The following is an 8,967-nucleotide window of genomic DNA, read 5'->3' as shown; positions in this document are numbered from 1 at the left end:
ACTCTTTCTAAGTTTTGATTGAAAGTGATTGATCTTTTGCTCAGAAAAGATTCTTTAAGAATGCGGATAGAAATCTTTAAAATGTCAAGTTTCCCTGTTCCCTGTCTTTACACAAGAAAAGAGCAGAAAGATGTTTGATCTCCATAAGAGGGGGAAAGAAACCAAACCCTTCCAAATGTATAACAATACTTTCGTGCAATAAAAGCAATTTCCAAATGGAAAGGGTTTGGATTGGCTCCTAATTGTCCAAGCAAATGTCCAGGCAGGGGGTTTTACTGATGGTGGTGGCAGGAGGGGGCCCTTTCTGATGGAAAACATCAGCAGAGAGCTTTGTTTTACTGCTTAGATGTAGCTGCCCACTCTCCTGATTGTACACCAACATGGTGAAGGGAAGGCGAATCAAGGACCAATGGTCTTGATACCGTGGAATTTAATAACAGAATTAGTGGCAGTCTCAGAAGCGCATGGACAGCCATGGAGAAAAGTGGTGCACTACGAAAGGGGGTTTCTTACCACAAACTCATTCTCAGGCTGATCCCTGTTTCCAGCTGCTCATGCTCCCAGCCAGGGGACCAGCAGCTTCCCCACCCATTCCGCTGGGAGCAGCGCTTTTGCTCCCGGCTCCAGCAGAGCTTCCTGTAAACTCATGGGTGGCACCTCCTACCTCCAATATCTAGTCTCTTATAAAATTGCTTTGACGCGAAGAATGCTCAGAAGAAGACAAAAAGTGACTTTGAGACACTTAACAGAGCTTCTGGTTTTAGAGCAATTTTCCTGCTTGCTTTTATTTTTGAACTTGAAAAAGCATGCCAGTTCTGTGCCTCTCCCCTAAATATCTCCAAGACAAGTCTCTGATCAGATCTGTCTAGATAGAAAAAGTGACCCAACGCATCTGTCAGGGGCTATCGGGAGACTGTGGCAATAGCAACTGCAGAAAGTGCCAGCCGGGAGCTTTAATCAGTACCAGGAAAGCTGCTATGGGAGCTGAGAAGTTTAAGTATTAACGTAAAATAAAACCTTAGCCAAGTACTGTTTGCTTCCCTTTTTTCTTCCTAGGATACAGCCCTGATCACCACTTTCTTTCTGTATTTGGTTTCTCTTCTTCGAATGCTGGGTTTTTCTCCAGGATCACTTTTTGTCCCTTAGTGTTTATTTTCTTTTTTTTTTTCCCCTTTTCTATTATTAGTTTCTTTGCAATGTGTTTGTTTGTTTCTGCCTTTTCCTATCTTCCCCTGTCCAGCTTTGTCTTCTCTCCCTTAACTACAGTCTGCTTCTCATCCCAGCTTTTTGGATATTTCTGTCTCCCTGTTTTCCTTTTTCTGAAATGAAAGTCCTACACGCCTTCCCAGAAGTGTCTGATTTTCAGAGGAGAAGCCAGGGAATTGAAGTGTCACCCTGCATACAGGCAGCTTGACAGCTCTGTAAAACCTTGTCACCTTTGAAATTCTCTTGAGGTGAGGGACACCTTTCTTTCCATTCTGGCAGCATGTGAAAAAATGATTAATAAATATATTCCCCTTAAGATGAGGAGCTTTTAGCGCCACTCCAGCAGACAAAGCGTAATAGCTTCATTCCAGCCTGTGCGACGCTAACAGCTGCATTTTGACAATGATGTTGGAGAGACGGGGTAACTATCAATTACTGTTTCTGAAACCTTATCCTGATCACTCTTAAAAATACCACTATGTAGATAAAATGAAGCTTTTACCATGCCTGCTGTTTTATAAAGTTCAGACTTTCATACTATGAAATACTACATTAGAAAAGCAGAAATCCTTTTAAGCGTCTTGCTCTGCCTCACAGTAGCTTGCTTCACGTTATCTATAACAAATTGTTACGTTTCTCCTGGCGCTTTGGTCTGGCTCAAACACAGTTTTATTGACAGGTGAGTAAAAGCATGTTCATTTTCCAGGGTAAAAGGAACTCGCATTGGCAAAAGAGGAAAACTGTGCTACAGCTAGTAAATGTCTAATATGTTTTTACAATGCTCATCTATAATATAATTCTGTTGAGTTTCATTTATCCTGTAGTTCGATTATTGTATCATTCTATAATTTGATTTTAAAAAAACCTTGTATGGTACAGAGATTATTGTACCTAGCAGAGCTAATTACTGATGCCAGCTTTGACTTCAGTGTAATTTAGTTGTCTCCAATTTCCAAATAGACATCATCTTATTAAAAGCACGTACAGAGACTCACCCTTACCGTTCCCTTAGAAGACAAGTGCTTCCTAGATCGGCTCCTGCCCGAGTGTTTCCTCTCCCTGTTGCAAACACAACTTCTTCTTCTCTAGAGCTGCTTCTGTGATCCTCGCTTGGTCGCTTCCCTTGGCACAGAGCCCGGCAGGACCTGGACGAGTGCTGAGCAGGGAGGACACTCATGGATCTCCCCACAGCTGTCCTTTGGCTGCCAGGGAGGTGCATCTCCTCTTTTTATACCTGTGCTCCCTCAGGAGTCCTGTGGGCTCCTACGCGTCAGAGAATCAATTATCCTGAATTTCAAAGGCTGTGTTTAGCATCCTCTTTTTGTGTGTGTGTGCCAGGACGCAGGCAGGGAGGTTGCGGGGAGATGGTTATGTCTGCAGGCGAGGGTCATTTGCGTGCTTTCTCTTTATCGTTCAAAAAGTGAAGAGCAAATAATAACGCTAAACTGGTAGAGTGGATGACAAATTTGCTTTGCAAGGTAAAATTCTCTTTACATTTGCAATTGCATTTTTTCCTTCTACTCCACAATGAGAGTTAACCATTAATACTTTCTCACACTGCCTGCTCAGGAGGGTTTATCTTTTTGCTGTTTTCTTTTACTTTGATTATCAGCCTTTTCCTCCTTCTCCTTTGTTACTCACACCTGCTAGCGTTAACGGGGCAGTTCGTGCTTCAGTCCCTCACAAACATCACAGCTTCACATGAAGCACACAAAGCAGCTGGAGAGCCCTGCTCTGTTCATGTGCTCTGGAAAAAGGCAAGGGTCTTCCCTGGGGCGCTGCATGCACTGGCAGCTGTTTTCATTCCTGGAACAAGGTTTATGAAAGGCCCATTAAAAAGAACACAGAGCCTTGGTGCCAAGAAGACCAGGACCATTCAGAGGAGTTAAAAATGAGGTGCCAGCATGAGCTCCACCCGTCAGATTTTTCATATTGACTTTATAATACTCAGAATTGATGGGTACCCAGACCTTCCTGTTTCGAGGCTTGTGTGGCTCGATGTTGGGAAGAAGTTTCAGCAGGTGAGATGACTCATGTCCGCTTGCTGCCAAATACCTTCACCCTGCACCAGAGTGCTCATCACAGCTATCAGTGGCAGAGGTGGATCGCAGGGAAGGGCAGTGCCTCTGGTGTGCACGTGAGTGCCCGTGTGTGCTGGGGCTCAAAAGCATCCAGAGCTGGTCTAACTCTCTGCTGTTGCCCCTTTTCTTCTTGCCAAGGTGAGAAACCAGCACTGTCATTATGGCTCACTTCTTAGGGAAGCAATATCCTCCTTCCAAATCACGGGCTCTCCGTAAGCAGTAACAAAACAGTTGGGAAGGCCCGAGTGATTTCAGCATGCCAGAAGACTCTGGCGTTAAGTCAGCATTGCTCTGTGCCTAGGCAGATGTGCGTCGTTGGGCTCTCCCTGCTTGGAGCGCTCCAAGGGCTCGCGTTCCCTTTGGTATCAAATCGGGACCCAGGCCACTTCGCAGAGAAATCATGAAAAATGACTGAACAGAACAAAGCAGGAGCTTGAGCTGACCTTGGACTGAGCAGCTGACCAAGGCCCTTCTAGTGGAATCCAGAAACAGAACAACAACATGAAGAGGAGAAAGAATTGCTGCCTCCCTCCAGCCATAAAAAGAAATGGCACCAGCCTGTTCATGGGGAGAGAATCTGCTGTGCAAATCAGGCAGGTGTATCATTTACTTGTGAACACTGGAGAAGGTGATTTCTGGGTAGTAGAGAGCAGGTTTTCCAAAATCCCTGTGCTGGTGCACACAGCTGTGTGCTGTGTTCCGGTGCAAACTGGAAAGGGATTTTTGTTTGCTTTTCTGAAACAATCTGTTCGTGTTCTCTCATGTGTGAGGCCGGTTGCACCAATTTTTCAGCATGACTTATTTTTCTTCCACTGTCTAGCTGCTACACTGGCTGAACAGATGAATCAGATCATGTTGTAAACCAGTCCAGAGCCAACGCTATTTCAAGGTATTATTCCGTAATGTGGTTTTGGGCTAATTCTCTTATCCGCCTGGCCCATTGCCTTATACAGAGCTGCTGTCAGATACTGGGCAATATGTCTCAGATCAAGGAGAATCAGTCTATAATTGACTTGTTTATAGCTGCTGCATCCCAGCTTGGATTAGGAGGACTGTGGTCGGCATTCATATCCCAAGCGAGCTGCTTTCAAAGGCAGCTATATAAAGCTCCATCGTCCCAGGGCTTTCCTTGCGCTGCCTGGGTGGGGTTCCTGCCATGCACAGCTGGACCCAGCAAGACTCACACAACAATGAGCTCTCTTTATGACTTCAGATTAATTGCGGGAGGCAGCAAAAATTCCTAAAACCCCTCCAGGCTCCATCGGGTGTATCCACCTTAGGAGTTCTGAAATAGCAGAAACAGAGCAGCTCTTCTGTCCCTAGGATTTCCTGTCCCAGCTTTAGTCAAAACCTTCCTATCTTTGTAGAAACCAGAAGGGTCATTTGTGGAGCTCCTCCCCTGGACTCCTTGATCTCTTCCTCTGGTTAGTGAGGCTACTTCTGCAGCAGAAATGGCTCTAATCCCCACTGCTGCCAGTTCAGCCTCAGCTTGGGTTCCATGAGGGGTGCTCTGGCTGCTGACATCTCTGGATGAAGATGCATGGAGGATCCAGTGTTGTTTGGAGCCAGTTTTGCATCCATCTGCGTTGCAGTGTACATGTGAGCTGGCAACTAAGGTCTTTGTGTTCTCATGGTCATTTTTCCAGTAGGGTGGCCATGCAGATAGAGCTGGTACCCCCTGGACACACAGGAGGGTGCTCTGGCTGCAGTTCTATGCTCCTCACAGCCTAATTGCTCCTTGGTGCATATCAATGGTATTCAAAGTCTAAAGGTACTAGTTGTGTGATAGCATTCCTCATGGGAACTTTCATTTTAATGATAGTACCAATAATAATTTGGCACAACAGATGACAAACTTGTTTTGCAAAATGAATAGCTTTTTATTTTTAGAATATCTCTTGGTTTGTCCCTAGAACTTCCCCAGTTTCGCCCCACCTCTCTTAGTGTTGTCAGCATGCAGTGGCTCACAAAACAGAGGTACAAACACTTAAGTTTTCTCCTAACAGATCGTCACTTTGGGTTAGCAGTGCACAGCAGGTAACTGTCTGTTTGCCCTCTAAACCCAGGTCTACACCTGTGCAAGCCCAATGGAGGCTACAGCCAGATACAAGCTGCCACAAGCACGTTCTGCAGCTGGAACTGCCGGATTTCAGAGTCACACCCATGCAGGCCTAACCTCTAGGGTCCCTGTGCAGAGCACATGCCAGCTCGTTTTATTTCAGCGCCAGTCCTTCGCTGACAAAGGACACAGTGTTAGGATCCTGCAGCAATTTCCCAGGTATTGATTTCCTCTTAGCTTTACCTCCTCCGGTCTCTGTGCCATGCTTTAAAAAATTGCCCCTGTCTATTCCAGGTGCACAACATACAGCTTCAGATAAGCTGAGCAGCATGTGAAATGGTCCTGCTCACCTTCTGAGGTTGAAGCTAATGACAGTAAGAAGTAACTCACCAAATGGCAAAAAAAAATGTATTTTCAGCGATGAAAAGCTTTTCTGCACTTCTAAATGGCACAGGTGGTAGCTGTTGGTCCCCAGCTTCTCCAATCCCCACCACTCCTGAGAGCGCCCTACACAGATGTTCTCTCTGGTTTTCTTTTGTTTGAGAGATGTATTGGTGACTAATTTAAACAGAACTGCCCAGATTTGCTATCTCAGAGGTGGGAGGGGACACATTTTGGTTCAAATGTCTTATCCCAAGTGGCAGAACTAAGGCACATCAGTGTTATCATTGATCATTTAATTACATTGTCTGTTACTAGTGCTTTCATTCTGAAGCTCTCTGCAAAAATGCAGTCATTTCCTTGGAAGGCAAGCAAACAAAAACGAGACAAGACAGACAAGATGTGGCCCGTGTTGCCAGTTTCTTCTTAAAACTTAAACCCAGCAGGTGTAGTGAGACTTGCCATTAGAGAATCATATGAGACTTGGTTTCTCCACCTTGGAAGGATAAAGTGCTGCGACTTGGATCTTCAGATCCTCCAGACTCAGTCCTTTGAATATCAGTCGAGAATTTTCCCTTGAGGAATCCAGATTGGTAGGAAGCTGAATACAAACATTTATCAAAATAATCTCAAGGAAGGAGTCCCTCTGGATGAAAGCACAGTTTGCACTATGAGAATGAGTCTGAAGCAAGGGATCAGATTAAAAATAGACAAAATAAATCAGTAATTCAAAATGTGCAAGAAGCACTGTCAGAAAGGGCTGTCTCATAGTGTTAAAAGCCTACTTGAAAAGCCTACTTAATCTTCAAACATTAACGTATCACTGAGACTACAATAGAACAAATGGCACCAGCGAGATGCGTATCTGTCAGGAGGCTTGATGAGCACCGCGGGTGAGATCCGTTTCTAGAGCCTGTGCCTGCCTGGCTCTGTTTATTTCCGAGCAGAGCTGCTGGAGCGTTTCAGTATCGCCCAAGTGAACTGCCAAGAATTTCAGCCAGATGTCAGCATGTTACACTCGGCTGTAGGCTCCACAGTTACTGGTTCCTGAATTTCTGGCTCTGAATACCATCTCCTTCCTGTTCCAACCCCAGCAGACAGGGCTCGGATGCCAGCAGTGAATCTTGGTAATTAAGGAGTTCATCTTTAGTCTTACCACTGTCATTTCAGTTTGGAAAGGTTTCTTGGCTAGAAGGTTACACAGCCAGAATCAATGAACAGAGCTTCAGTCACAACCCTGCCACCAGCTCGCAGTGACGAGGCTCACAACCGTCCTTCGGTTGCCAGTTCTTGGGTTCTGGTGCCCCACTTGAGGACCTTACTCCTGATTTCTGGAAGTGCTGAGACCTTCCTACTTTGGGATGGAGAAGCAGTGTAGGAAAGGATCTGTTAGTTGCCTCCCACTGCGCAGGGGGCTCTAGCGACACCCCAATGACACCCTTTCCATCAAGGCAGGCTGGGTGTTGGCCTGTGTGTTTTCTGTGACTCGGTTTTCCATCAGAATGCAAACATTGCGATTACTGCTCATCTTAAGAGAGTGCTTTGAAAGCTTCTGATAAAAAAGAGAATTTGAGTGAGATGTGTTACCAATATCAACACAGTAAAATGTCTTTTATGGAGAGGGAGTGAGGAAGGCCATGTTTCCAGTAAGGGCTGAAAAACAAAAGCTTATTGCTACCGATTTTTTTCCTGGCTGAGTAATAATATGCAACCTGAGAAGGCTTTGGTGCACAAGGATATGGTACACATACAACATATGGTAACAAACAGGTCTCACTGTAGACATGCAGGAAATACAGCAATGCAAACCAAAGAAGAAGTGCCGAAAGAACTAAAAAAGCTAAGCATGTTTTGGATTCCAGGAAAGACCTCATGCCTCAGCTGCGTCTCTGCTTAGAACTGGGTGCTGTCAAAATTGCCGTTTGCGCTTGTCGAATCAGTTTTAGCTTTGAAACTCACTTGCATCTCATGGGCTTTGGAAAAAAATCTTCCCTTTTTTTGTTGTTTTTTATAAACAGCTTCCTTTTTTCACAGTCAGCTGAAAGCGATGGGTCAGTGTGGTGCTGGGGAAAGGCACACAGCCAGTGTGGGCTAGTGGCACCACCTGCTTGCGGTTCAAAGGCCGAGTGTTTCCTGCACGGAGCCAGCCACGGCCATCACGGTCTCTGCCGGTTCTCGGCTGCCAGTTTCTACTTTAGTAGTGCCATTTCTGCTGGGGGAAAGGAGGAGAAAGGAAGAAAATGTATAGCGTTGGTTGCAATCTAAGTGTGTACCTTTGCCTGCAAACTTCGAACTGCAGAGATCAGAGCCCGACTGCATGCAGACAGCAGCAGGACCACGTTCAGCGTACTGGTAGCATTGGGAAGAATTTCATGGCCCTTTAATCCATAGCGATAGGATCTCTCCCGACATTCACAAGAATTATTTCTCCCTCCTCACAGTTTTTGTGTCCTAAATAGTCAGTGTTTGGGAGTTGGAAGGGCAGCATTTACTGCCTTTCCTGAGCGCTGGGTTTAGCCCGTACAGCTACTCATCAGGGGCAGTGAAAGCTCTGGTAATTACTTAAGGGTAATTTTATGCTAGAAGAATTTCTTTGTACAAGTGTCTCTGGCCTCTGCCACTCACAGCCATGTGCATTCTCCTGTTGTCTGTAAAGTCCTCTGCACTGAAAAAGATGAAAGGTTGTTAATCCAATTGCTCAAAACCTTTGAAATTGTTTTCATTAATACCCATTTAATTCAAATGCTTGGTAACAGCCTAGAAAATCCTTTTATTACAAATGCCATACCTTATTCTCTCAGTAGATAAGTAACTGATTAAGGTTTCCCTTAAGTATTTAGGCTCTCTGATAATAAAGCTTTGCAGCAAAACTGGTGTGGGACTGCTGGTGTTTTAAGGTTAGGAAAAGGGCAAAGCAAATCCCATTCTTTAAATACCACAAAACCGAGCACTAGCCATTTTTCCCTTTGTAGGTCAACTTATTGAGACATTTCCATTTCTGAGCTGGATACCAAATGGGGATATTAAAAATAAACAAACCCCTATCAAGAGCAAAGCCAGGAGGGCGCATCTTCTGGCTGCTGCCAGAGCACTTCAAAACCTCGTTGATAAGGTAAAACCCGCCAGGACTGAAAGGCCACGCTCTTGGTGGTGGGGATTAAAATGTTCTCACTGCTTTGGGGGTGGATTACATTAACCCTGAGGCGTAAAATCGCCGGGCGCTTCGCTGCCAGAGGGGCC

This window comes from Apaloderma vittatum, unplaced genomic scaffold (genome assembly GCF_000703405.1).
Source record: "Apaloderma vittatum isolate BGI_N311 unplaced genomic scaffold, ASM70340v1 scaffold42149, whole genome shotgun sequence".
NCBI lineage: Eukaryota > Metazoa > Chordata > Aves > Trogoniformes > Trogonidae > Apaloderma > Apaloderma vittatum.
The sequence above is the reverse complement of the archived record's forward strand: the minus strand, read 5'-3'. Positions refer to the sequence as shown.